At 42.9% G+C, this 25,610-nt stretch overlaps 1 protein-coding gene and 1 non-coding gene across 2 annotated transcripts in view; both read right to left on the bottom strand.

Annotated features, from left to right (window-relative positions):
- Positions 1-25,610, bottom strand: part of LOC124549450 (phospholipase B1, membrane-associated-like) — a 271,696-nt gene that overhangs the window by 199,932 nt on the left and 46,154 nt on the right. The gene's annotated exons all lie outside the window — the stretch shown is intronic.
- Trnas-cga lies at positions 23,926-23,999 on the bottom strand. Its single transcript has one exon. It is a non-coding gene; the product is annotated as a tRNA-Ser (tRNA).

Below are 25,610 nucleotides of genomic sequence, written 5' to 3'. Positions count from 1 at the left end.
ATCAACATCGATTGCACCCGTACCATATTTCTGTGCCCGAGGAATTGCATGGCGACGACTTTGAATGTCGTGTACAGTTCTGCCACTGGGCACAAGAGAAATCACGGGACGATAACAGATTTTTTGCACGCATTCTATTTAGCGACGAAGCCTCACTCACCAACAGCGGTAACGTATACCGACATAATATGCAGTAATAGGCAACGGAGAATCCACGATGGCTGCGACAAGTGGAACATCAGCGACCTTGGCGGGTTAAAGTATGATGCGGCATTATGGGAGGAAGGATAATTGGCCCGCATTTTATCGATGGCAATCTAAATGCTGCAATGTATGCTGATTTCCTACGTAATGTTCTAACGATGTTATTACAAGATGTTTCACTGCGTGACAGAATGGCGATGTACTTCCAACATGATGGATGTCCGGCACATAGCTCGCGTGCGGTTGACGCGGTATTGAATAGCATATTTCATGACAGGTGGATTGGTCGTCGAAGCACCATACGATGGCCCGCACTTACACCGGATCTGACGTCCCAGGATTTCTTTCTGTGAGGTAAGTTGAAGGATATTTGCTATCGTGATCCACCGACAACGCCTGACGACATGCGTCAGCGCATTGTCAATGCATGTGCGAACACTACGGAAGGCGAACTACTCGCTGTTGAGAGGAATGTCGTTGCACGTATTGCCAAATGTATTGAGGTTAACGGACATCATTTTGAGTATTTATTGCATTAATGTGGTATTTACAGGTAATCACGCTGTAACAGCATGCGTTCTCAGAAACGATAAGTTCACAAAGGTACATGTATCACACTGGAACAACCGAAAAACATGCTCAAACGTACCTACGTTCTGTATTTTAATTTAAAAAACCTACCTGTTATCAACTGTTCGTCTAAAATTGTGAGCCATATGTTTGTGACTACTACAGCGCCATCTATGACAAAGCGTAAAAGTGGTCCAACTAAAACATTCATATTTCTTTACGTACTACACGAGTATGTAATAAAAAATGGGGGTTCCTATTTTTTTAAAAAGCGCAGTTGATATCCGTTTGACCTATGGCAGAGCCACCTAGCGGGCCAACCATAGTGCCATCTGGTTCCCCCCTTCAAGCTAGACAAGTTTCGTTCTTTGTAGTTTTTTTCGTTTGACGCTTATTTCGTGAGATATTTGGCCCGGTCACGATCAATGGAGGGCCAGAGGTGCACCAACGCATTATTGACTTAATTTGTGTAGCTCTTTCACATGAATAAATCATCGAATTTTTCTGTAACTCTAATCATGTAATTCTCTGTACATGTATATCACATCTACCGATTTCCGATCATTCCTTCCTGATGTGCCTTTATATATATACAGAGTGTTCCAGCTATCTTGTCCGCCCAAAATATCTCTGGAACAATAACAGCTATTGGAAAACGACTTTCACCGGTATCAATGTAGGGCTGGGGCCCATGAATGTACGTATTTGGAAACATTCTAAAACGAAAGCATATGTGTTTTTTAACACAAACTTACGTTTTTTTAAATGGACCTCCTATATTTTTTCTTCAGCAATCCATAGCATGACAAAGCACATACACAATGGCGTTGATTGCATCGCAATATTCCCATTACATCCCGAAATATTAAGACGCGAAGTTGGCGCTTGAAACACCAGACATGCGCTGCTAGCGCACGCCCTGAGGCTCAGGCGTGAACCCCATGCTGCCCGTAATCGCGATGTGATTGACATGCGTAATCACACTTCCATACTTATCAAGAGCTCCGAAACGAATAATACGGTCTGCTGCCATCCTGCATTAACGTCGTACATTCCAGCACGTATTTATCCCATAGGCTAGAGGTGATGCGGTTCTGTAACATATCTGTGTACCGCAACGTTAGTCACAAAGTTAACTTCGCTTATCGTTAATCCGTTACTAGAAAGGTAATGCCGTTCAACGTTAAAACTTTACTTTACTGTAGATCTAGCGCAAGTGACAATTAACCATTCACTCGTAATAGTAAAATTCATGTTCATGGTTTTAGTGAAACGAGCAAGTGGACTAAAAGTTTTACCGTTGTTTAGGTAAAAATGTTTTGATTATCAATGTTATGTTTATCTAATGCATTAAATGACATATTGTTGCAAACAAATGTTTCTTGACATCACTGGGTAAAATGGCCCTTTGTAGAAACTTCCACTGTGATACCAGCACTACATACTAAACATAGCGTTCACATCTCATGCTCAAAGTGATGCCCATTGGCTTGCATACATAGGGTCACTCTGCGGATGAAGGATGCCCTACTTCGTGCTACTGTTTCCTCTTTTATGGCTGTACAAGCATTAATAATGCGTTGCTTCATGTCCTCTGGTGTTGTTGGTTCATGTTGGTAGACAGCATCCTTCACTGCTCCCCAAAGAAAATAACCCAGCGGTGTAAGGTCCGGAGATCAGGCAGGCCACCTAACTGGGCCACCTCGTCCAATCCACCTACCAGGGAACTTACGGTTCAGAAGTCGTCGTGCTCGTAAGGCGTTATGTGCAGGGCATCCGTCATGCTGATACCACATGACCATTCTCCGGTTCAGAGGTACGGTGTCCAAGAGAACAGGAAGACTGTGTCGTATAAATCTGTGTGTGCCATTTTGGATGCCATTTATAAAGAAAGGTCCGATAATGATATCTCCAATAATCCCACACCAAACATTAACTTTCCACGGACGTTGATGCTCTACCTGACGGAGCCATTTTGGATTGTCTGTGGACCAATAATGCATAATCCTCATATTGACAATTCCTTTGTTGGAGAATGATGCCTCGTCGGTAAAGAGAACATCTTCAAATAAATTTGGATTAGTCAGAAGTTTTTGCTGAGCCCACCGACAAAATGTTACCCTATTGCGGAAGTCATTTCCATGAAGATCCTGGTGTAAATGAACATGGTAAGGATGAAATTTATGACGTTTAAGAATACGCTGTGCACTTGATTTCGACACACCAACTTCACGCTCAATTTGACGCGTGCTGATTTGAGGATTCACAGCTATGGTAGCGAGCACAGCAACTTCAGCACGTTCATCTGTGCGTGTTCTAGGACGATGTCGATGTCTTGGATTTAAGCTTCCCGTTTCACGTAACGAGATGTGAGACGACCAAACATCCGGCGCGAAGGCGATGGCTTGTCAGGGAATCGTCTTCTGTACAGTCGTTCTGCCTGAACAGCATTTCGTCCATCTACAACAGGGTACAGTACAGGTATGTAGAGTCGGGTAGGAAACAGACATATTAACTTAACAATCATAATGTTCGCTAACAGTACTATCAACAAACAAGCAATCTCATATCGTATTTCCCGTCAACGTACATTCTCCATAGATCAGCACCATTTCTACCATATCTTCATGTGTGTGCATTATACTGTACAGTATAAGTTCCACAACACAACGTTTATTCACAATGTATACTACTGCCGTGCCGTCACTAGATTACTCTGATGCACGACTACACTGGCAAGCAGTGTACTGCTCGCCAAAGCAACAACAAATGGGATGCTCGGAGGGTGGTGGAGTACAGGAGTTTGCATGGATCGCAAATCATAAGTAAGGCGAAGTGGTAACTGTGGCAGTAGTGGGAACTACGTTGGACACTTGACTAGGTAGAGCCAGGCCCTGCGCGACAGGCACAATGGGTCATATAACGCATTAGATAAACCTTATTTTGGGTGTGCAGGATAAATAAGACAACCTGACGGGTGTACACCGATCGGTACTGGTTCATATTGTGTACGTAGATACGTAAAACGTCCAAGAGGGAAACCATTATGTGCTTATGAGAGTTGATGCCACCAAACCGTATTATTCGTTTCGGACCTCTTGATAAGTATGGAGGTGTGAGTACACATGTCAATCACATCGCGATTACGGGCAGCATGTGGTTCACGCCTGAGCCTCAGGACGTGCGCTAGCAGCGCATGTCGGGTGTTTCAAGCGTCAACTTCGCGTATCAATATCTCGGGATGTAATGGGAATATTGCGATGCAATCAACGCCATTGTGTATGTGCTTTGTCATGCTATGGATTGCTGAAGAAAAAATATAGGAGGTCTATTTAAAAAACACAGGTTTCTGTTAAAAACACATATGCTTTCGTTTTAGAATGTTTCCAAATATGTACATTCATCGGCCCCAGCCCTGCATTGATACCGGTGAAAGTCGTTTTACAATAGCTGTTATTGTTCCAGAGATATTTTGGGTGGACAAGATAGCTGGGACACCCTGTATATAATGTGTGTGTAGCTTGATGCACAAGACGAGGAGGAAACGAAATGAAACCTCTCGGGTTCTGAGGGTTTTATGTGATGTTACTTCGGTGAGTATAATAAAGAAATTTACAAAGAACTGGACACTTTGAACCTATTTATGAGTATGGCGTGGCATCTCTACTGGCCGGAATGCATGCATTCATTCGTTTGGGAGGGTGTCCTGAAGCCACTGCACCCTTTCCTAAGGCCACAACCATTGTGACTGGTCCGTAATCTCTTGTGGCAGAGTTGACGTCCGAGTTGGTCCCACATGTGTTCTATAGGGACATACCTGCAGATCTCGCTAGCCACGGGACTATCTTTTTATCACACAGACAGTTCATAGAGACACGTGTTACATAACGCAACCAGTAACATCGTTATGGCCATTCAAAATATTGAGAGGATGGGGCCTCTCCCTAAGTCGCTGCCATACTCGCTGGCGATGATCATCTAGGGTAGTGCAGAACCATGATTAAAGCTGGACACAAAGCAACGCCATTTGTCAGCACTCCTTACTTCGCGGTCAGGTACTGCTCCAGATGCAACCGTTTGTGTATACTGTTAACGGAAGCCTTTGTGCGAAACAGTAAGTCCCTACTCTGGCTGCTGTGAGTCTCTGATCCATCGTGCAACATGACACAGAATGTTGTATGGAGTCTCGGATAGCAGGTGGAGACATGAAGGGACTGTGATGTGCTTGCTGTGCAATATAGTGAACCTCGCTCGTAGTAGTCAAACAAGATCAACTGGAACTTTGACGAGTACGCCTGCTGTCACGTTCTCATGGATCCGATATCGGACCACTGTCGTATCCAGATACCCCACAAATCTAGATATTCCTCTATTCGCCCAGCCAGACACCCACAATGTGGCGCCTTTTGAATTCTGTGAGCTGTTGATAACGCTATCTCGGACGGTTACACAGCACCTCCGTATCCTTCAGAGTGATCAGTCAACATATGATGGTGTTTACTCCCCTTATAAGCCCTACCAGGCCTGGTAACAAGATTATACATGACTAATACTAATTCCCTCTAGTGGCTGTTCTATCTGTCTCAGAGAATTGCAACTCTAAACACACACCTGCTGACGATGTGTACGTCTATAAAGTCACGCTGACATCCGACCACGTCTTCTGGGTGTCTTTTTGTCCGACATAGTATTTGAAAATTTGTGCTGAAATTGAAGTAGATGATAGAGTCAAATTGCAACTTCCTATATTGTAGTACTTGCAAGCCAATAATATCTGTGCGTTGTCTTTTCTTTCTGAGTTATTATTGAAGGAATTATTAATTTTAACTTGCAGTCAGGAACAAACCTACTGATAAACTGATTCACACCATCTGCAGAATATACCTTAGAGAATAATAATCACGTAGATGGTACAAAACGTGGCTTCAGGAAAGTTTAGTCAATATTTAAGACTGGAGTACGTTTCAAATGGCTCATAAGTGAATGGTACAGTTACGTTGCTGCGCCTTTGACTGACCTTATTGTTTTAGATTTTTAGTATGCAGATATCTAAAAGAATAATTTGATGCATAGGAAATTACGCCTACAGAGATGTTCTTCATTATGCCTGAAAGTCTATGAAAAGCTCAGACTCCGTGGGGTGACAGGTACGATAGTCTACACGTAAAAATGGAAGTGGGGGGCATTTCGATATTCTGAACAAATAGAACAGCAAGATCTTCTATAGGGAGCTTGTTTCATCTTTTTTAAATCAAATAACCCACCCCCACCCATCCACCCTCCCCTCCCCCCCCTCCCCCAAATACACACATACACACACACACATATAAACAACGCTTATATCGTTAAGTTAGAAGTTCAGCAGCACCAGCGGATGTGCGAAATTCGATTTATGTATCATACATAATAAAAGTCATAACAGATCCTTGAAGTAATTTTTTTCCCTATCACAATTGTTATATGGTGTTTGTTTAGTGTAACAATGTACTTTCCGCGTCCAAAATGTTTGCAACAAAAGGGAGCAACACAAAGAAATGTGATGTTTACGTAAAGTATCGCAATGTTTTGCACTCAAACAAAATATTTTCCGCAACTAAAATGTTCTGTGATGCTTGTTAAGTGTTTCACTGCTATCTCCAGGTGTAAAATACTTAAAAATTGTCATCTCCATCTGTGTTATTCGTAGTTCATAGAAAAAACCTATCATCACAGTTTTTCAGTAATGCTTACGCTTAGCGAGCACCATTTTGGGGAAAAGTAGGAGGGTGCTGAGATATGCATCATCTCCTACATCAGAAAATGTAATCAAGGTCATTAACAGCCTAATATGGCTTTTTATATGGATGTGAACCTGGCATAGTAGACGCTAAGTGCAATACGAACTTCTGAGAAATGTTGCAATGTTTACCAGTCGGAACTAAGATACTAAGGCCTTCTAGAACGTTGTACACTATATTTTCTATAATCAGCTACTAACTAACGCCAAAATCTAATCAAAATACATGATGTGAAACATACACTGAAAGACAACGTAGCCAGAAGACAAACTGTTACAAAAAAGTTTTAGGAAGGAATGGAGAAGATGTACAGTTTTACTTTCCACCGCAGGGGGCTCCCGTCTTGGGAGTATGTGGGTGGCAACCACACGGGCCCTTAGCTAAGCCTGGCATTACTTCCACTTACTTGTGTCAGGCTTCTCCTGTTTCCTTTCCTATCCGGCCCCCCTCGGCCAACTCTTGGTTTCTTCGACCCCAACGGTATTAGGTTTCCGAGGCCCAAGGGTGACTTTCACTTTCCTCTCTAGTATCTATTATCTACCCTTCGACCCAACGGCGAAGCGAGCGGAAGAAGAATCTTATATCCCAGGTTCTCAAAGATCGTGGAGGCGGAAGAGGTCATCCCAGACGAACTGGCTGTAAAGGCGCCGCTCAGCGATCATTGACCTCGCGGCAGTTCGTTGCAGTTCTGGTACCGGAAGTCACATGTCACATACATATGTACTGTGATGAATTGTTCCAGAATCATAGTGTGTGGGTCACTTCCTCGCAAGCTGTAATCCACCTTAAAGAAATTCACGCAAATGGCAATTTCTCCTGTCATTTTCTCTAAAGACCAATGGCGATGGGAAAAGGACGATGGTAGCAGGCTCCGAGTGAGGCTGGAAGCTACTAGTCTGGACCTGCACACTGGCGGCATGTGTGTGATGGTCGCCTTCCTGAGAACCCGTGTGACTACTCGGGAATCCGGTCCTTCATCTGCCTATTTAGGATGACCGCTGCCCACCCTGAATGGGGAAGGCCCTAGAAAATGTGGGCTAAACATCGGAAGTCACACTTGAACCGGGCTGGGAATCCGCACCCAGTAGGTCACTCCTTATACTGCGGACGTAAACAAAAGAAGAATGAAATGATTATGACAATAGGGACATGGACAATAGGGACATGGACAATAGGGACATGGAATGTCAGGACCATCCTGGACGTGAACAATTACAGACCAGAGAGAAGAACCGCTCTTATCACCCAAGAACTAGCCCGTCTAGATATAGACATAGCTGCCTTGAGTGAGACAAGACTCTCAGGTGAGGGACACATTAGTGAGGTACGTTCAGGGTACACCATCTTCTGGAAGGGAAAGGATGCAGGAGAACCACGCATCCATGGTGCAGGATTTGCCGTAAAAACGAAAATAGTGAAAGATCTTCGACTTACACCTGTCTCAATTAATGAAAGACTGATGACTCTTAGAGTACCCATTGGTTCAGACAGATTCATCGCCTTCGTCTCTGCATATGCTCCTACTTTAGACAGTGATGAAGACACAAAGAATCAGTTCTACCACCAACTGAACAGTACTCTCTCTAAAATACCCATTCAAGATAAATTAATTTTACTTGGTGATTTCAATGCCAGAGTGGGATGGGACAACCGTTTTTGGAGAGATGTCATGGGTAAACAAGGGGTGGGAAACTGCAATGCAAATGGGTTGCTACTTCTTGGTCTATGTGCTGAGCACGAGCTTTTCATCTCCAATACCCAATTCCGTTTGCGTAGCCGCTATAAGACCACATGGATGCACCCATACTCCAAACACTGGCATCTTATAGACTACGTTATTACGCGACAGCGTGACAAGAAAGACATTCTCATCACAAAAGCAGCACTAAACATCGATGAGTGCTGGACGGACCATAGACTTTTAGTCAGCCGTTTGAGAGTACCGAAGTATCGCAAGCCACGATCCCACTTTTCAAACCCACCACGCAGAAAATTCAACATAAGCAACCTGAACAACAGAAACGTTCGCTCACACTTCCAAGATATACTGTCAGAACAACTTAACAAAGCTCCAGCAACCACAGATGACGTCTAACAAGAATGGACCACATTAAAGAACATCATCAAAGAAACTGCTGAGAATGTTGTTGGTTGTAGTGCACGGAAAAGAAGTGACTGGTTTGATGACAACCACGGAGAAATCCAAGCCATCATCAATGCAAAGCGGGATGCTTACCTATCCCTTGCTCAAGATCCATCCTGCGCAGAAAAGAAAGCACACTTTCAAGAACTCAAGCAGAAATGTCAAAGTGAAATACGAGTAATCAAGAACAAATGGTGGCAACAGAAAGCCACAGAACTCCAAAATCTTTCTGATGCAAGGAACCTGCGTGGCTTTTACGCTGGTATTAAAGAGCTGTATGGACCTATCCGCTCCTCATCAGGAGCACTGAAAGCTGCTGACAACTCCACCATTCTTACTGAAAGTCAGGACATCTTAAATCGTTGGAAAGAGCACTTCAGCTCACTGTTAAACAGCCCTTCTACTGCCACTGGAGACTTTCTCAAAAATGTCCCACAGCACCCTCCAAAACCCTGGCTGGCTGATCCTCCAACTTTTCAAGAATTTTGCAAGGCACTCAAGAGTGTGAAACCTGGGAAGGCTCCTGGACCTGACAGCATCCCGATGGAGCTTATTGAGGGTGGCGGCTTGCCTCTAAAAACTAGACTCTTCTCACTTATTATATTAATGTGGGAAACTCGCAAGGTACCAGCTGACTTGAAGAACTCCACAATTGTCACCATCTTCAAAAAGGGCGACAGAAGCGTCTGTGGTAACTACCGGGGAATATCTCTACTCTCTGTCACTGGAAAAATTTTTGCAAGAATCCTTTTAAATCGCCTCCAGACACTTTCAGAGACTGTACTACCTGAGTCTCAATACGGGTTTCGACCTTCAAGAGGGACAATTGACATGATCTTCTGTGCACGACAACTACAGGAGAAGTGCAGAGAACAGCAAAAGCCTTTACTACTTGTTTTCTACGATCTAGAAAAGGCCTTTGATACAGTTCCCAGAGAAGCCATGTGGATGGTCTTAAAACGCTTCGGCTGCCCTGAACATTTTGTTGACCTGATTGAAGCTCTCCACGTTGATATGACTGGACAGGTCCTCTGCCAGAATGAAATGACTGGTGAATTCCCAATAACAAGTCGGCTTAAACAAGGATGCGTTCTTGCACCAACATTATTTGCATTGTATCTGGCAGCTATGCTTTACGAGAGAACCGTAAACAATGCAGGAATAGAACTAAAGTACAGGTTTGATGGAGGATTATTCAACCAGTCCAGACTCCATTCAAAAAGGTTCACCAGTACCACTCGTGTGACAGAGCTGCAGTATGCTGATGACAATGCCTCTCTAGCTCAGTCACCTGCAGAGTTGCAGCTGTCAGTTGATTCCTTCAGCATGGCGTACGAACGATTTGGTCTCTCCATCAATATTCCAAAGACAAAGGTGATGGCGCAGCCAACTCCTGGCTCCTCCGTTCCTGACTTCAGCATATCCATCTATGATACACCCTTGGAACAAGTGGACCATTTCCTCTACCTGGGAAGCATACTGTCATCCAACTGCTCATCTGGAAAAGATGTGGAGAATAGATTACGTGCTGCACATGTAGCATTTGGTCGTCTTACAAAGCGTGTCTTCCTGAATAAAGACCTAACACTGTACACTAAACTGATGGTGTACAAAGCTGTAATCATTTCCACCCTGCTATATGGTTGCGAAACCTGGACGTTATATCGCTGCGATCTGAAGAAACTAGAACGCTTCAACCAACAGAAGCTAAGATATATCATGAACCTGAAATGGGATGACTTCATATCCAACACGGCTGTTCTAGAGAAAGCAAAAATGCATAGCATGGAAGCTCTTATCATTGGGCATCAACTCAGATGGGTCGGACATATCCAGCGGATGAAAAATGACAGACTTCCACGCCAAATGCTGTACAGCGAAGTGAGCACAGGTAAAAGGCCACGAGGTGCCCCTCTCAAACGTTATAAGGATCAGTACAAGAAAAATCTGAAAAACTTGAACATCGATCCGAGTAACTGGTCCACAATAGCAGAAGACCGAAGTCGCTGGCGCTCAGTTACCTCAAATGCTCTTCAAAACTTTGAGCTGGAACGTCGAAGAATGGAGAATGACAAACGCCAGAGACGTAAACTCCTCCAGGCTCAGCCACGTCCTCCACCTTCCATCAGCTGTAATGTCTGTGGCCGCCTGTTCCACGCTAGGATTGGATTGCTAAGCCATCAACGACACTTCCACGCCTGAACCGTGACAAAGGAAATCTCAGGAGAGAAATGAAAACTCTGATACGAGTATCAGCCGACGACGACAGTTTTACTTTAATATAACGTATCACTTAATCTCATAATACATTAGGTGAACTTCTGCTATGTTAATATCCAACACAATATGACTAGAGGGGTGCTGGAACAAGACGGCGATGAAAAGTAGCCAGAAAAAATGACGCATCAAGAAAGATATGAAAGTTGATATCTCGAAAGAAGTCTTTGACAACAAAATAATATCATTTATCGAGTACAAAACACATGTAGTATGATTATCATAATATGCAAGTATAATTACAGATCTCACATTGTGAATAAAAATACAAACTTCGCAACTAAAATTAAATTGTATTATTTCTCAAAAATGTACGATTTTGAGCACAAAATACACGTGGCACTGTTGTCATACATTAACGATTCTATAGCATTTAAAACGAATACACATTTCTCGCACATTGGCACAGCTGAAAAAATTATAATTCTTGAGTTGACAAGGTGACATTAAATTATTCATTTGTGTGGCCACACAAATGAAGTTGTACATTAAGTAGAACTTGTTGAGCACTTGTTGATCACCAAAGTTTCATACCTGTACCACACTTTTCAAGCACAAAGGAATCTCGTATTAAACATTTACACATCTAAATTGACAGTGTTGCTTATTAAAATACACATGGCTTGGCTTTTTGAACCGACTGAAATAAATTATAGGTTAGTAGATGTACATAATTCGATTTTGGTACCACACATTAAATTCATCAAAATACTTAAAAATTAGTTTTGTTACATTGTAAAACACCCATGAGCATTACCGCTGATCTGACTTGCAGCTTCAAGTTCACTTGTTGATGAGAGTTTGTGGAATAAACAAAGTCATTCGAATGACAATCGCACTGACGACATCTTATGCTCACAAAAAGAAGTATCGGCTAGTTCACCATTCATCCATACACATTTCCATGCTTATAACACATTTGGCGTAGCTAAATGATCAGCATACCTACCACAAGCAGACTTTTTTGTTGATACGTCAAACTGCGTTTGTCCAACAAAAATCTCTTGGAAGACGGAGCTGTTGAGACAGGTTTCCTCCAGTATCTTTATCATACCTAGTTTTGCTTGAATAGACAATTTAGGAAGCATCCGGCCAATGGAGTAAATTCATCATTATTCATTTAAGCACTTGATTTCTTTATTTAAGACTTAATGTTCTTTTTGCAACCTACCATTCTGCAATTATTTTACGTTACTTTCTGCAGCCATTCTAAACTTCAAACAATAATCAGTGCTCGTCGAACTTACTCTTCATTAGGTTTCATTTCATAATCACGTGAATTGTTGCCGATCAGTTTAGAAGATACTAGAAATTAATCGCTCCACTAATTCAGCGGATATACCGAGTACTAGAGACTCGCTGGCGATTCACCGGAGACAACTTTCCAGTTGTGAATGTCGTATTCCTCATCATAGCCGTTCTCTTGTTCTTCTTCGTTTTCTTCTTCTGCATTGTTACCTTCATCTTCATTATCATCACTAGAATCCACATATTTATCATCATAATGATTATTATCCTCTTCTGCTTCTTCTCCAGCATCTCCAAGTTCTGTTTTCGTAAGTACACTCTTCTCATTAGCTTTAACGTCTTCGTCTTCTACTTGTCCTTTAGAAGTAGCTGCTCTAGTCTCTGTAGCTGTTGAATGCTTCTTCCAGCACAGTCTTAGCTTTGCTTGCCCTTTTTTACAGCGATAGTTTCTTGTGCATATTTAGCTGAAATTTGCATTTTGGCGAGATTTTTGTGTACCCAAAATTAGATACAGCTGCAATGGGGTCTGAAATTGAGAGTAATGTTATTCGCGATCGGGCCGTGCCCCGAAGGCGGTGGAGGAATCGCCTGTTCGTAGGTCATAATAAGGAGACGCTTCGTTGCCTGGACGTGGGCTCTAGGGACAGTGTTGACTGGAACCGCTTCACAAGTTTTTAAGGAAACATCCCTGTGTACAACAATCTTCATCCATTTTAATACAGAAGCTGGATTGCAGCATATGAGAGGCCTTAATGACATGGTTGCTGCCAGTGAGCAGAGCGCTGTATAGTCAGCAACTACGGCCCCGGCAGCCAACACAGCATGCACTGTCAGTGACGGGAGGAACTGCCATCGAAGCTGCTGTCAAAGTGTAGCAGACACAGTTCCTGGCAGCCTGACTAATTCTTAACGCTTTTAAATCAAGCATGACTATGAGATTATCATATCCATTTACAAACTGAATTATCAGTTCGTTGCCTCACATAATTTATCTCTTTACCTTCTGGTTGTGACATTGGCATGTTACCTAAACTAGCGTTGATTTGCTGCTAACTCCGATGAGAACAATCCTATGAACTGTTCACAGTAACACATTCCCTGTAATACACCCCCTGCCTTTTGTTTTTATGCCATGTCCTCTGACGGGTCTGATGCGGCCCGCAACGAATTCCTCTCCTGTGCTGATCTTACCATCTCAGAGTAGCACTTGCGACCTAGGTCCTCATTTAGTTGGTGGATGTTTCCCAATCTCTGTCTTCCTCTACTATTTTTACCCACTACAGCCCCATCTAGTACCATGAAAGATATTCTCTAATATCTTAAAAGATGTACTGTCATCCTGTCCCTTCTTCTTACCAGTGTTTTCCATAAATCCCTTTTCTCTCCGATTCTGCACAAAACCTCCTGATTCCTTACCTTATCAGTCCACCTAATTTTCAACATTCGTCTGTAGAACAACGTTTGAAATGATTCTACTCTCTTCTATTTCGGTTTTCCCAAAGCCTATTTCTCACTGCCGTACAATGCTGTGCACTCTCTCAGGTTCTTCCCCTCAGATGAAGACTTTTATTTGATACTAGTAAACTTCTCTAGGCCAAGAATGCCCTTTCTACCAGTACTAGTTTGCTTTATATATTTTCGTTGCTCCTCCGTCGTGCGCTGTTTTGTTGCCTAAGTAGCAGAATTCCTTAATTTCATCTACTTCGCGATCAGTAATTATAATCCAGAACGATATTTTCGTTCTGCAGCGCAGTGTGCGGTGATATGAAACATCCTGGCAGATTAAACCTACCGTCGAAACGAGGTACTGGTAGAAGTAAAGCTGTGAGGACGGGTAGTGAGTCGTAATTGGGTAGTTCAGATGGTAGAGCAATTGCACGCGAAGGCAAACGTCCCGAGTTCGAGTCTCGGTCCGGCACACAGTTTTAATCCGCCAGGAAGTTTCAGTTATTATGATGTTAAATTCCTTGCTGTTTTCATTCCTGGTACTTCGCATTACTTTCGTCTTTGTTCGATTTACTGTCAATCCATATCCTGTACTCATTACAAACTGTTCTTCCATTCAGCAGATCCTGTAATTCTTCTTCACTTTCACAGAGGTTAGCGATATAATCAACGAATCTTAATGTCGATATGCCACTCTTGAACCTTTACTTTACTTCCGTCATAGCTTCCTCCTTGTATATATTGAACAGTAAGGATGAAATACAACAAACCTGTCTTAAACCCATTTTAATCAGTGCGCTTCGTTCTTGGTCTTGTTATTCCCTCTTAGTTCTTGAACATATTGCATATTACCCGTCTTTCCCTATAGCTTACGCCTATTTTCCCCACGATTTCGAACATCTGGCACGAATTTACGCTATCGAACGCTTTTTCCATGTCGACAAATACTATGTACGTCTCTCGATTTTTCTTCAAACTTGCTTCCATTATAAACCACAGGGAAGGGATCCCTGCCCTACCTTTCTAATTATAACGAACGCTTCTCCCATTTACCATTTTCTGCTGCTGAGCATATTGCTCCATATTCGTCGGAGCCGAAGTCCGTATCTTTCCATTTCACTTCAATGATCCACACTGTTTCTAGCCGTTTTTTTATTTCCTTTTTTGAGATTTTCTAGCTTCTCTGGCACATTAAGATTTCTGACATTCTACTCTCCGACTCGTAGTCCGTTACCCTTTCGTTGGGTGTTCAGTCTTCATCTCGAGGTTACTTCGCTCTGGGCGGTCCTCTCCCGCTACATTGTCTGTGGATATACATTATGCATCGTTATGCCGTTGATCATTGCAGATTGTTCCACTTTTGAATAGCAGCTTCCCACCCGATAACAAGGGCGACTTCTTATACCGGAAGTCTTCAACCGCTGTTGCTGGTTATTTTTGTTCAAAATTTAAGTAACGGCTTGGTTCGAACACGCGACCCACCATATTTTCATTACTCGAAAAAAACGTAACCCCTAAATTACGGGTCTACTTTTACTTATCATGGAAAACTAGTTTTCTGCATAACAATTATACCGGTACGTGCAGCACCTAACGCAAAATATATTAAGAGCCAAACCATATCCATTAAAATAAAGTTCGGATTTAAATCACTGATAAAGTATTATTTCGTGATAACTAAATAGTTCTACAAAGTAACTGCGTCAGTGTAGCGAAATTCTTCTACATACCAGTGTATCGCATTTTGTTCTCCATCGTTTGATGCCATTGTCTCTTAGCGACAACTTCAAGTTCCGGCAACCAGTGCGTATTTGCATCACTCTATGGAGAAGCCCAGAGAAAGCCATGACCTCACAGTAGCTACTTTGTATGCAGATAAATGGAAAGTCCCAAACACAAAGCTTCCATGGTTTTTCTGCCGAGCACGGGCTACAAGGTGTAGCAGGAAACACTCATTCATTCACACGAGAGATTGGGAAAGACCTACACGATAACGTGGGCTTAGAACAATATGCCACAATGCGGATTACCGAAAATAAGACGTAAAAGATGTTATCTCTGCTGACTTCTTCCTTTCAATACATATTCTGGTAATGTATCCTAATCTGATGAATTCTTCTCGGATTATCAGCCGAGTGGTGGCGTCGTCTTGTCGCAACGTTTCAAAGAGTTTCGTACCATCATCTTCTGGCGAAGAAGCTCATTGAAACGTTGCGACAAGACGACGCCACCACTCGGCTGATAACCCGAGAAGAATTCATCAGTGGAACACGCCGAGAAAGACTGAAATCGTATGTATCCTAATTTGTTGATAATACAAAGCATATAAACCATTGCATGCTGTATGATTGTTGCACTGGTTTAGGGCAATCTCTCTGTCACATGTGAACTCCAAGAGGTACTCTTGAAGTTGCAGAAACTTTAGGGCTAAGGAATCTTACATGTATGTGATATTAACAGCTCCACCATTCACTCCGTGAGAACGCTTCAGTCTGAAACCGCTTTTTTAGTATAGGGATCTTGCTTTCAAAGTATTTGAACCAAACATACTATACATTTAAGTAGAGAAGAATGTTAACTTCGTTACACGGAAGGACGAATATTTAAAAAAAGTAGTTGAACTGTTTCACTAAACCCAGGTGGATGTTTAATACTAACAAACATATATTTCGGTTTAAAACATGTTTATTTCTCAGAAGACCTAATAGTTGTATTAAGTTTCTTAAAGTTTGACAGAAGAACAAAAAAAAAAAAAATGCGCTCTTCAAACTTGGGGTAACGGCAATTCACATGATTTAGAGTCTGATCAACTGCAACCTAGTAGCACTTCAGACAGCACCAGTTTTCCTCGTGTACAGTACATACACTGCTGGCCATTAAAATTGCTACATCAAGAAGAAATGGAGATGATAAACGGGTATTCATTGGATAAATATATTATACTAGAACTGACATGTGATTACATTTTCACGCAATTTGGGTGCATAGATCCTGAGAAATCAGTACCCAGAACAACCACCTCTGGCCATAATAACGGCCGTGATACGCCTGGGCATTGAGAGCTTGAATGGCGTGTACAAGTACGGCTGCCCATGCAGCTTCAGCACGATACCACAGTTCATCAAGAGCAGTGACTGACGTATTGTGACGACCCAGTTGCTCGGCCACCATTGACCAGACGTTTTCAATTGGTGAGAGATCTGGAGAATGTGCTCGCCAGGGCAGCAGTCGAACATTTTCTGTATCCAGACAAGCCTGTACAGGACCCGCAACATGCGGTCGTGCATTATCCTGCTGGAATGTAGTGTTTCGCAGGGATCGAATGAAGGGTAGAGCCACGGGTCGTAACACATCTGAAATGTAACGTCCACTGTTCAAAGTGCCGTCAATGCGAACAAGAGGTGACCGAGACGTGTAACCAATGGCACCCCATCCCATCACGCCGGGTGGTACGCCTGTATGGCGGTGACGAATATACGCTTCCAATGTGCGTTCACCGCGATGTCGCCAAACACGGATGCGACCGTCATGATGCTGTAAACAGAACCTGGATTCATCCGAAAAATGACGTTTTGCCATTCATGCACCCAGGTTCGTCGTTGAGTACACCATCTCAGGCACTCCTGTCTGTGATGCAGCGTCAAGGGTAATCGCAGCCATGGTCTCCAAGCTGATAGTCCAGGGTGCTGCAAACGTCGTCGAACTGTTCGTGCAGATGGTTGTTGTCTTCTAAACGTCCCCATCTGTTGACTCGGAGATCGACACGTGGCTGCACGATCCGTTACAGCCATGCGGATAAGATACCTGTCATCTCGACTGCTAGTGATACGAGGCCGTTGGGATCCAGTACGGCGTTCCGTTTTACCCTCCTGAACCCACCGATTCCATATTCTGCTAACAGTCATTGGATCTCGACTGGGACTAATAACCTCAGCAGTTGAGTCCCATAGTGCTCAGAGCCATTTGATTTTGATCTCGACTAACGCGAGCAGCAATGTCGCGATACGATAAATCGCAATTGCGATAGGGTACAATCCAACCTTTATCAAAGTCGGAAACGTGATGGTACGCATTTCTCCTCCTTACCCGAGGCATCACAACAACGTTTCACCAGGCAACGCCGGTCAACTGCTGTCTGTGTATGAGAAATCGGTTGGAAACTTTCCTCATGTCAGCACGTTGTAGGTGTCGCCACTGGCGGCAACCTTGTGTGAAACCTCTGAAAAGCTAATCATTTGCGTATCACAGTATCTTCTTCCTGTCGGTTAAATTTCGCGTCTGTAGCACGTCATCTTCGTGGCGTAGCAGTTTTAAAGGCTAGTAGTGTATGTGTAGTCTGTTCTTTCGGACGTGCCCGAAAGGACGGACACCATTTTGATGGAGCAGCTGCCATTAATTAAGACACAAAGGAATTACTTACATTGGTTGCGAGTGAGCATTGATTTAAATCGAAAGGCAAAGTCGAAAATTTGTGCCGGTCCGGGATTCGAGCCCGTGTCTCCTGGGTACTGTGGTTAGAGCATCTGCCGAGTAAGCACTTGACCCGGACTCGGTTTCAGGTCCGGCACAAATTTTCGACTTCCACTTTAATTTAAATCAGTGCCTACCCGCAGCAATATGAGTAATTCCTTTGTCTCTTAATTTGCCTAGCAAATAGCCTTATTTTAGCTGTAGGCAAACGCTACTAACATTAACATGAGAGTAATAGTATTAACCAATCGAAACACCAAAAAAAGAGGTAAAATTACAAATATTAACATGTAGATTCCGTGGTTCCCTGGACCCTTCCTCCAGTTAACGGTAGTTTTCGATCTAGTCCTCTGCGAGACCGCTCTTATGCAATTGTGGGAACCGTCCTGTAAGGTGTTTGATTTCAGTGATGTTACAGGGAAATCGAGTTGGAGTGTTCGCCGGTGTCTCTTTGCCTGCGAGACGCATTCTTGCTTCTTCCTTTCTCCTAAGCAGTCATGTTCGATCGTCAGACAGTTGGTGGCGACTTTCAGACCTATCGAAAGTGTAATATAGGTACTGTACGACAGATGTTTTTAATTTGATAAGATCTGCGGATCAGAGTCGAAAATCTCGAGAGAAAGAGACACGTGGAGGGTAACAAACGCTCCATCTCGCCTTAACCAACTAGTACGAGTGGCTAATTTCCTGTTAATCTCAGGTGGGATGTTATGAGTTTCATGGCCTCATGACTTAAGAGATATGCTGTAGCGCACGCGAAAAAGCCATATTCTTTCCCTTACGCATTAGATACACATTGCTAATTAATACACAATTCTGCCAGTAATAAAATAAAATAGATCAAATCTCTTTATTCCCACCAAGGTTGTCGGGAGAAAAATGGTTCAAATGGCTCTGAGCACTATGGGACTCAACTGCTGTGGTCGTAAGTCCCCTAGAACTTAGAACTACTTAAACCTAACTAACCTAAGGACAGAACACAACACCCAGCCATCACGAGGCAGAGAAAATCCCTGACCCCGCCGGGAATCGAACCCGGGAACCCGGGCGTGGGAAGCGAGAACGCTACCGCACGACCACGAGATGCGGGCTGTCGGGAGAAATTCCTTCTCTGCGGAAGATGTACTGGATCTGGAAATAATTTTCTACAAATATCGGAACAAAACTCCTTGCTCCATTCTTGGTAGTGTTTTGCTGAATATACCACAGAGGTGTGCATTGGATCGTCTTGCCAAATGGTTGTAGTGGGATTGAAATATTTGTCTTTCTGAACTCAGCTCCTTATAGTGAGCTTCTTAATACTCCCTTAAAAATTTTCCAGCATAACAAGAGTGTTCTGTACATCCTCTTCCAGCATCAGAAACGGAGGCGAATAAAACGGAGTGCAAAGGTCTCGTTAATGTTTTAACTACTGAGAGTATTTGAGGAAGAGCCATACGCGGTTTCCTTTAAGACCTTAACTGAGCGCTGTGGACGTTGTACATCATTTACGCAGTATATGTGCTAGAATAGCATAATCTTTCAGTCTCCGCAAGATGATCACCTGCCTGGAGAGAATAAACGTTTTTCAAAGACTGTATATATTGCCCAAATATGTAGTATAATCTGAAAACTTCAAGGGGTCACACTAGAAGGTGTTTTTTGGTAGGTTACAAAAACAGTATATTTAATTAGAAAAGTTCTTACCAACGATGTATTTCGCAGCTAGTAAGAAAGAAAAATCACTGGATAACATTAAATTTAGCTATCTACCATTTGATCCTTTTTTTCTGTTTTTACCGTTACTGGGGACTGTATCTTGTTTTAGCATTTTCAGCTCTAGGGTAAGCTATGAAGTCAACGACGAGAATATTACAAAGTTTTCAGAAACAGTATGCAAACATCTGTTGATGATCCAAAACATGAATTAATCTCTCTTGACTGTCCACTTTTATTATACTCACTTACTTTGAACTGAATATGTTATTCTAGATTACATAGCTGAAAGTTTTCCCTGGTACCTTTTCAAATCTCATACCAAACCTACCATCACCGACTAACTCTTAAAGTTATCGCTCTTCTCTTCTGTTTAATATTCCGGTCAGCCAGTTCCAGGAGTCACATGCCAGACAGATATTCCGATACATTTCACATATGAGCTTGTGTACCTTTTGCGATAACGTAATGACATTTCTCTCGAAAGCTGAAAGCCGCCAGAACTTTGGTCCGGTGCTCTACTGATCTGCGAGTTACTTTACTTCCGAAAATATATCATCGACAACATGTTATCTTCTCTAAGGTCTGGCCATTCGCAGCTCCGGAAACTGACTACATTACTTCCGCATTAGCTTGCACCTCAACTTCTGTCAAATTTTGTTTCATATTTTCTCCGTCGTGCGGGCCAACAATGTACTCCTACCTCCCTCTACTCCCTTTTCTGCACTTAAGAGGACTTCAATGTGCTTCTCATAGATCTCTAGGTTTCTCGCGGTAACTTATTTCTGTGTTTGTTTACGAATCTGTTTTGTACCTGCCGGACGGGGTTGCCGAGCGGTTCTAGGAGCTACAGTCTAGTACCGCGCGACCGTTACGGTAGCAGGTTCGAATCCTGCCTCGGGCATGGATGTGTGTGATGTCCTTAGGTTAGTTAGGTTTAAGTAGTTCTAAGTTCTAGGGAACTGATGACCCCAGAAGTTAAGTCCCATAGTGCTCAGAGCCATTTGAACCATTTGTTTAGTACCTTCTTCCTTAACTTGTGTGCACCGTTTGTTAATTCCACTGCGAATCAAATCTGTAGCTTTTCCCGACCGAATAGTTAGAATTCTGATATTTTCCTAATGCGTCATTATGTTGAGTATTTCCAGAGTTGTTCACTGAATCTGCCACTACTTTCACTGTATTTACCAAACTGCGCTCTGCTACTCTTGATTTTACTCGTTTCACAGGGAACTGCATAGGACAATTTCAGCTTCGCCTCATTCTGTCCATACTTTGCAGCATGCACTTTATTGTATTCTCGTTTTTCTGTATCTTCTTGCATCTCATTCTTGTCTTCACTGCATGGCTATTAATAAACCTTCGTCCATATGTGTGCGTTCTTTAAATTCCCCCCTCCCATTTAACATCTAAGTATCTAGTTCAAACATCGATGTTCAAAGTACACAGCAAGGAAAGTTGTGTGTGTGAGAGACAGTGCACAAATGGACCATTAGAAAACTTAGTCAACGAAATGAAGCAGACTCTCACACATCGACAACACCACACAGAAATGGTATAATACACACAAAAGAACACACTTCAAAATGGGAATCATTTCCCGGAAGGCGTCGTGTGAAAAGTAAATAAATTAAATCATGACTGGTAGGAGAAGATTTACTTATAAAGAAACCTAGTGTCTGATATTCTTATTATTCGCACGATGTTGCGCAGCAGTACCTAAACACCTAATTAGTCATGTAATTTTATTTAACAAAGCTCTACCATCAGCCACCAATTTCGTAAAAATTACATTGTGAGCTTTCTGGGATCCAATAAAAACTCTACCGTAAGTGAAGACATGATGCGTTATTTTGAAGTTCCTTTAATGCAATTGATAAAGGTTGATGGTACAAATACAGGTAACTTGTAGTGAGCCACATCAGGTGACATAATTTTCTAAGCAATAACTTTATAGCAATGTGTCACGTCGCACACGGCATGTGGTAACGTGTAGCATAGTGTCGTCTCGGTGTAATTCCGGTTTGACGAATTCTGCAACTGCAGGAACTGCTTCCTGAAGCGCCTCATTTTGCGAGAGGACTGACGTCACGCTTCATCGCAGGGAACAGCGGGAGGCAATTGCTCTCCGTCGAGATTAATCACGGTTCACTAATGACGGATGCAACAGTGCCGAAATGCGAAATCCTGCGGAAGCGGATACGCTTCTAAGACGGGAGGTGGCAGGTAGCAGGTAGCGGGAGTGTCTGGCTGGAAGCGCCAATCAGGTACCTGGCCCGCGTTGTGGCAGCAACGGCTCGCGAGCAGGTGCGCAAGTGTCACGCGCTACCCATAAGTTGCCGCTCCCCGGATGTGTCTACTCCGGCACGTCACCTCCTTTCCCAGTACCATTTTTCTGCAGTGTGTGACAGATTTATAGCGGAAACTAGCAAACATAGGAAGGACAGAGGTGAAATCCCATTCCTTCATTCCAATTTCGGTTTCCCTAATCACTGTAGTCGAATGCTTCGGTAGTACACCAGCCCGTTCAGAAACGCTCATTGCCTCACCATCAGGGAGTGCCCGTCCAAGCTAGCTTGTACAATGCTTTGGAAGTTGAACACATACCCAGAAGGAATACCAGCCTGGATAACCAATTCATTTTCCGTATTTTCTTCAGATCACTAATCACAATTGTCGTGGTGGTTCCATTCAAAAGAACGTGACTGTTTTCCAACCCCTTCTCATGTGAGCTTGTCATCTCGTTGTCAACGAAAAAGTCCAATATTCCTTCCATTCTGCCTTCCTTCCTATTTTAATTTTACAGACCTCCTGACCTCAACGAGTCGTGTTATGTGAACCAAAACAAACACTGGTGTATATTGCGGATGACTCCGTCAGCTACGCAAGAAGATTTTAAAGAACCTGACAAGAAATACGGGAGCTTACATTCGAACCTCTTTTTAATTTCTCTGAATTGTTCTATACGGAGCGATTGAAAATGCCTGTTGCAGGTCGCTGAAGTGGTGACGAACTGATTGGTGACACCAATTTCTCACCCTGATGGCAGAAGAAAGTTTAATTTTGAGTTTCTTCCCCACCGTTTACAAGTAAGCTAGCGATCGGAGTATGACGTCTGCGCTGCGATCGGGTCGTTGAACTCTTAATCTCGCAACTTTATAAGACATCTTTCGTCGTCACAAAGAGTTGCAGATGGGGCGAAGTATAATTTCTGATTACTACACTGTTTTCTACACATTCCAACTGTATACTGGTCTTAAATGACATACAAGGTGGTGAAAGTCTTTAGGACGGGGAGATGAAGCACTTTGGTCTTCTTGTTGCTGTTTATGAGGAGTGGGTAACGTTCCGCCACCGGATATAATCCTCCCCTTTCCTTTTACTCCGCGCTACTCACAGAAACACAAACACAACGTTACACTGCACAAGAATACCACGGCAGTCTAAAAAGTTTCAAGACTGGATTACTAAACAACAGAGAAACGTTAAAATGTTGTGAAGATTCAGGTGTTCTACATTGTCTCCACCGAGTTGTGTGCAACGCTAATATAACTGCATGAAACCGTCGTAGAAGTCAGTCTTTCGGGTGTCATTCAATTCGCGCGTCACACTGGTTTGAAAGTCGATTATGTCGTCAAAGCTTTGACCCTTCAAGTGAATTTCTGCACTTTGTCGTTTTGTAGTATGTTCGTATTGTTAACACCACGTTTCGTCACTCGTGATGATTTTTTATCCGTGTTTGGCATCTCAATCAAATCGCGGCAGGCGTCCACACGCCATTGTTTTGGTTCGGGAATTAATATGTGCGGGACAAACTTCACAAACACATTTCTCTTCTTCAAAAAATTCTCTAAAATTTCTTGAACACTTCATTTAGAGATGTTCCTGCAGTGTGATTTGTGATGCAACAGCGTTGACACACTATGACCACACGTCCACTGCTTAACACTTCATCCCCACAACTGGCTGCTAGAATGAACATCTGTTTACAATTGTTAGTTCAAGTCGCCACTGTAGTTACTGGACTGACGTCGTTTGCAAGCAAGGATTACAACTAGTCTCAAAACATGAAATTCCTGGCAGATTAAAACTGTGTGCACCGACCGAGACTCGAACTCGGGACCTTTGCCTTTCGCGGGCAAGTGCTCTATCAACTGAGCTACCGGAGCACGACTCACGCCCGCTCTCACAGCTCTACTTCTGCCAGAGCTGTGAGTACCGGGCGTGAGTCGTGCTTGGGTAGCTCAGATGGTAGAGCACTTGCCCGCGAAAGGCAAAGGTCCCGAGTTCGAGTCTCGGTCGGTGCACACAGTTTTAATCTGCCAGGAAGTTTCATATCAGCGCACACTCCGCTGCAGAGTGAAAATCTCATTCTGGAGTCTCAGAACATTTCGTACGGTCGGTGGACATCAAATTCAGTAACTCGATAAGATACACACTTTATAACAGTTCCGAGGGAGCTAACAAAGTAGAACTCCTAATGGCATCTTTCTCGCCAACAGATTTCTACATTGTTGAGCGTAAGATGTTCACAGGAAAGCGCAAACTTTGCTCGCGGATATCATAATAATCAGTAACGAGTATCAGCGACGACGTATCGAATGGCTTGAAGAAACGTTACGCTGTGGCATGGAATGTTGAAAGGAAGATGAGATTGTAATGTTTCGTCGACTTCGGGATAACAAGAGATGGGTAGGGAAGGAAATGACTCGCCCCTTTTTGAAGGGTTTGTGCCGGCAGTTGCATCCTCTCTAGTTTAGTACAAAAACTCGAGAGAAATATTTCCTATGTGAGTAAACAGCAAATAGCAGGCCAAGTACCTACGTTGGCATCTGTAGTATACGTATCTTAACCCGAATAAAATGGGAGGAAGTACTGATGTTCCAAGTTTATAGAGCTTCAAGTAAGTAACTTTTTCCAAAAAGTTATGGACATGGTATTTTAAGGAAACATTTCTACTTGCGTAGTATAATGGAAAAAAAGCTTCCAAAATAGTTTTATTGCCCAGATGACAGTTTATAAATATCCTGATTGCTACGTAGTTTCATAAATGTCATATTGTAATCTTATCCGACGATAAGAAGGCGTAAATATAACTTTGCTGAAACTAGTAATCAGGATATGTGTCACCTGCGATCTGTGCTATAAAACTACTAATTTGGCTTTTTTTACACTGATATAGCGATCGATCTTCCTCCCGACAATGTCAGGTAAATTAGTACGACGCGTTCACGCTTCGTCGCTCGTCTTTGACACGCATCTAAATGAGTTTCCAGTCGGACCGTCCACAGCCCTTGAGAACCATCGAGGATGAAAATGCTTATTCTAAACACGTTGTATTGTGAGACGAATTGATATCGATGTTAATGGTGTAGTGAATAGACGTTTGTCATCAGTCTTCCAACTGGTCTGATGCGACCCATCACGAATTATTCTCTAATGTCTTCATCTCAGAGCGACATTTCCATCTAACGTACCCTCTTACATGTTGGATATATTCCAGTGTTCATCTTCTCCTACAGTTTTACCCTTCTACACCTCACTCAAGTTCTTAACACATGTCCCATCATCCGGTCACTTCTATTATTTCCCAAATGTTGCTCTCCTAGTCTGCCCTGCGGAGGACCTCATTTTGCATCAATTCTCCATATTTTCAACATCATTTTGTAGCACCCCATAACAAACTCTTTTATTCGCAGCTGTTCCCGTTGTCCCATGGACCATTATTCACTTCAATACAAGTATGTGCCACAAATGTTCATTCTCACTCACTTTCTCCT

This window comes from Schistocerca americana, chromosome 1 (assembly GCF_021461395.2).
Source record: "Schistocerca americana isolate TAMUIC-IGC-003095 chromosome 1, iqSchAmer2.1, whole genome shotgun sequence".
Classification (NCBI taxonomy): Eukaryota; Metazoa; Arthropoda; class Insecta; order Orthoptera; family Acrididae; genus Schistocerca; species Schistocerca americana.
This window is presented reverse-complemented; position numbering and strand designations above follow the sequence as displayed.